The following is a 5,568-nucleotide window of genomic DNA, read 5'->3' on the forward strand; positions in this document are numbered from 1 at the left end:
CCCCGCGGCGCGGCAAAAACACGAACGCGGTCGCCCCTCATCCCGCGGGCGCGGCGAAAACGCGAACGCGGGTTCCCTCACTCCCGCGGACCCCTCTCCCGCGGCGCCCGTAAACGCAAACGCGGGTCCCCTCACACCCCCGCTCCCTCCCCCGCGGCGCCGGAAACGCGGTTCCCACCCTCCCCGCCTGCGGGCGCCCGAAAACGCGGTTCCCCCTCCCCCTCCCCCCCCCGCGGCGCCCGAAAACGCGGTTCCCCCCTCCCCCTCCCCCCCGCGTATACCCCCCGACCCCCTCCCCCCCGCGGTACCCCCCCCTCCCGCGGTATACCCCCCCCCGCCCCCCCGCGCCACCGACCCCTCCTCCCGTGCGGTTACCCCCCCGCTCCTCACCCCCCCCCCTCCCTCGAGCACCACCGCTTGGGTTAGAACATATATTGCTTACCTACTCAAGATTAAAGTAATTTGATGTAATGAATATATATATTATATATCATATAAAAGATACATGCGCGATCATAAAATTTGGTCTATCCCGTTTACGAGAAGAAATGCATACAAAGGAAAGCACGTTCGTCCCCACAGCAGAAAAATTTATAACGGTCGTTATGTAGGTACAGCTTTACACTACTGTAAATCGACCGTACAAAATTACCTTTTTTTAAAAAAGGTAAAGAAAGGCGCCAAGTACACGCATGAGTAGTGTAGTATGTATTATGTTTTTACCTCGAAAAAAACAAAGTGGTAAAAATTATACCTCGAAATAATACCCTGTACATACTGTTTATAAAATGCGTAATACTACAAAAGGCGTGATATCCGTACAAAATTACCTTTTTTAAAAAAATGTAAAAAAAGGCGCCAAGTACACGCATAGTAGTGTATATGTTTGTTACCCATCGAAAAAATAACAGTGGTATATATACCGCCTCGAAAACCTAAGTAACAAGTGGTAGACGTAATCTTTGTATCTCGAAAAATCTCGAAAAACCTAAGTAGTAGTACTTTACCTCGAAAAAAAATAAAGTGTAGTATTATCCTCGAAAAAACTAAGTAACAGGTGTAGATCTAATCTTTGTATCTCGAAAATCTCGAAAAAACTTAAGCAGTAGTTAGTATTTTTACCTCGAAATAACACCCTGTACATACTGTTTATAAAATTCGTAATACTACAAAAAGGCGTGATATCCGACAAAATTACCTTTTTTAAAAAAGGTAAAGAAAGGCGCCAAGTACACGCATAGTAGTGTATATGTTGTTACCGGCCATCGAAAAAAAAAAGTGGTAATATTAATACCTCGAAAAAAACTAAGCAGTAGTTCTTTACCTCGAAAAAAAATAAAGTTGTAGTATTATACCTCGAAAAAACCTAAGTAACATGTTGTATAGACCTAATCTTTGTATCTCGAAAAATCTCGAAAAAACCTAAGCAGTAATATTTTTATTTCCAATTATATAACTCAAGTGATACACATCACAAATTACGTTACCTATCAAAAATGAATCGCGCTTCAAGTGATCTATATTACAATTACAAAAAAGAAATGATATCTCTTTTTAAATTACGCGCCAATTACAGAGAGAACATACACTGAGAAAAAAATTGTCAATCCCAAGAATATTTAGTCCGATACGTTTCAACTAAACATTTTAGTTAGTTAAACTAAACATAAGTTTAATTAATTAATTCTTGATTAAGAACGAAATAAATTGTTGAAACAACTAATATTTAGTTAACTAACTAAAATGTTTAGTTTAACGTATCGACTAAATATTTTCTTGGGATTAACAATTTTTTTTTTCAGTGTATTTTTCGAGATCCAAAGATTACGTCTACCACTTGTTACTTAGGTTCTTCGAGGTTAAAAATTTTATTTATATTTAAATACAAGTTTATTTGCAATAGAATAAAAGATTGAATCATGAAGAATTACAGAGGTAACAGTACAAAATACAAATATTTTATTAAATATTTTACACCCAACAAGGAATACAAGGTATTTAAATACAAAGTTTATATATGTATTTTAAAGATTTAATCGCATCGCAAAGAATTACAGAGGTAACAGTACAAAATAACAATATTTTATTAAAATACATAAATACCAAGCACAGCAGCGCCAAGTTTTTTGACAAGAAAAATTTATGTATTTTAATAAAATATTGTTATTTTGTACTGTTACCTCTGTAATTCTTGCGATGCGATTAAATCTTTTAAAATACATATATAAACTTTGTATTTAAATACCTTGTATTCCCTTGTTGGTTTAAATATTTTAATAAAATATTGTATTTTGTACGTTACCTCTGTAATTCTTCATGATTCATCTTTTATTCTATTGCAAATAACTTTGTATTTAAATATACAATAAAATTTTTTTAACCTCGAAGAACCTAAGTAACAAGTGGTAGACGTAACTCTTGTATCTTCGAAAAATACACTGAGAACAAAAATTTTAATCCCAAGAAATATTTAGTCCGATACGTTCAACTAAACATTTTAGTTAGTTAAACTAATATTAGTTGTTTAACAATTTATTTCGTTTCTTTAATCAAGAATTAATTAATTCATTATGTTTTTAGTTAACTAACTAAATGTTTAGTTGAACGTATCGGACTAATATTTCTTGGGATTGACAAATTTTTTTTCTCAGTGTATGTTCTCTCTGTAATTGCGCTGTAATTTAAAAAGAGATATTATTTCTTTTTTGTAATTGTAATATAGATCACTTGAAGCGCGACTCATTTTTGATAAGGTAACGTAATTTTGTGATGTGTATCACTTGAGTTATAATTTTTTGAAATAAAAATTACTGCTTAGGTTTTTTCGAGATGTTTTCGAGATACAAAGATTAGGTCTACCACATGTTACTTAGGTTCTTTCGAGGTATAATACTACCACTTTATTTTTTTTTTCGAGGTAAAGATACTACTGCTTAGGTTTTTTCGAGGTATAATATTACCACTGTTTTTTTTTTCGAGGTAACAACATATACACTACTATGCGTGTACTTGGCGCCTTTCTTTACCTTTTTTTTAAAGAAAGTAATTTTGTACGGATATCACGCCTTTTTGTATATTACGCATTTTATAAACAGTATGTACAGGGTGTTATTTCGAGGTAAAAATAATACTGCTTAGGGTTTTTTTCGAGATTTTTCGAGATACAAAGATTAGATCTACCACATGTTACTTAGGTTTTTTCGATTAACTGAACCGGCATAACCTGCTAGAATATTGGACAGCATTCTGTTATATAATATGCAAGTACATAAAATCGCAAACGTGCTCTGTCATTTGGCTATCTGGAATAAATATATAATTATAATATATAGTATTAGAAACGTTTTTCCGATACACGTGTTTTAAGTCTAGGGCCTGATAAACGTTTAAACGTTTAAACGTTTACACGTATATTTATATATATCCGTTTACTAAAAACGTTTTTCCGAATATTTTCACGTTTTTCTAGAAACGTTTATTATCCCTTCTTAAGTGTTTTATTTTTGAATGACTTTATTAATGATATTTATTACAAATATAGTCAGAGTGGGAAGTAATGTATATTTGTGAATATCGTTACCGTTACTTTCTTTCCGGTGACGTCGTCACATTTTTACAGTACGGAAACGAATTCGTTACTTTCATCGTTACTTTAGTCATTTCTATTCAATAAATCAGAAAGTATTAAATTTGTTCGCGCTGCTTGCACTTCTTGGACTTGGAACAAAAACGAATACGCATTCGGATGCTGGTATAAAAGCAAGAACGAAATTGAGTGCAAATAGTGCAAGCAACACGAAGAAATTAATTTTATGTGTAATTATAAATGCAAGCTTTATTTATTTTACATAACAATTAATTTTAATGTATATTGTATGTTTAAAGTTTTATTATTGTATGTTCTGTTTGCTGTACGTTTCATATAATATATATAGAACAAAAGTAATAATACATTTTAAAATTAATACATATTTTATTTTAGTATTACAAAATGTAGTATTATAAAATGTTTAAATTTTTATTATTGTATATTTTTGTTTACTGTATGTTTAAATTGTACGTATATCTATGTATATATAAGTACCTATAAAATAAATAATTTTCTTTTAAAATCAATCACGCATTTTATTTTAGTGTTTAAAAAAGTAACGAATTGTTACTTTCTTATAGTAACGATAACGGTAACAAGTTGCTTTTTCAAATTGCTAACGAGTAACGGTAATGATAACGCGTTACATTTTTAAAACTGGATAATCTGGATACAGTTATGTTGTTTTTTAGATGATTACATGGCATAAAGTAGGTATGAAACGAACAAAACAAGTTTTGTTTTGTTTACGCGCCTGCCTGGTACTTTTGTCGCGTAATCACTAATCATTTCTCAGTCAGTCTAGGACTTGCTATACGTTTAAACGAAAACACGTTATACTTTGACATCAACGTTGAACGCATAATGGGAAAACAGGGAAAGAGTTGGGTATGGGAAATATGCCAAAAGAAAAAACGATAAAGCGTACTGCAATATATGTAGTGATGATTTAGATAACGAATTGAGTTGTGTCGGTGGCTCAACTGGCGCAATTGGTATCATTTGCGGAAGATCCATGGCTTACATCCTCAATTCAAGAAAAGAAAGTAAGTTATAAATAAATAAATAAATATATATATATAATATATATATATACTAGGTGCGCAACTAAGTTTCCGGGTTTTTTTTGATCAATAAAAAATGGAAAATTTCAAGAGAAATACAAAAAATGGTTTATTCAAAGTATCGTCCCTCGCTAGCTATACATTTTCGCCATCTCTCTGGCAATACATGAATACCGCGACAATAAAACGACGCGTCTTTGGACCGAAACCATTCATCCAACCAATTTGCACTTCTTCGAAATTGGTCAAGTGTAGCCCAGCCAAGCCATGCGCCATCGACCGGACAAGTGATAATCGGAAGGCGCCAGTTCTGGCGAATACGGCGGGTGCGGTAGCAGATCCCATTTCAGCGTTTTGATGGTGTCCTGGACGATGGAACTGCGATGGCACGGAGCGTTGTCGTGCTGCAATATCACTCGTTCGTGTCTCGTGTCCCATTCTGGCCGTTTTTTCGAGCAATGTATGGTTTAAATTGATCAGTTGTTTGTCGGTAGCGATGCCCATTGACAGTTTCGCCCGGTTTCAGCAGCTCATAGTACACGATTCCTTTCTGTCCCACCAACGCAGAGCATTGTCTTCTTTCCAAACGATTTGGCCGTGCCGTCGATGTTGATTCTTCACCAGGTGAAGCCACGATTTTTTGCGTTTGGGATTCTCTAAATATATCCACTTCTCATCGCCAGTAACAATTCGATGAAGAAAACTCTTTCTTTTATGCCGCAAAAGCAAAATTTCGGGGAAGTGCTTTTTTCGATTTTCCATCTGTCTCTCAGTCAACTCATGCGGCACCCATTTTCTTTCCTTTTGAATTTTTCCCATGGCATGTAAACGTTTGGAAATACCTGTGTGAGTCATGTTTAATGCCTCCGCAAGTGTGATCTTGTGTTTGCGTATCATCTTCATCCCATAACCCTT

The sequence above is a fragment of the Temnothorax nylanderi genome, unplaced genomic scaffold (assembly GCF_030848795.1).
Source record: "Temnothorax nylanderi isolate EJ_2023f unplaced genomic scaffold, tnyl_v1.0 TNYL_tig0654_pilon, whole genome shotgun sequence".
NCBI classification, from domain to species: Eukaryota; Metazoa; Arthropoda; class Insecta; order Hymenoptera; family Formicidae; genus Temnothorax; species Temnothorax nylanderi.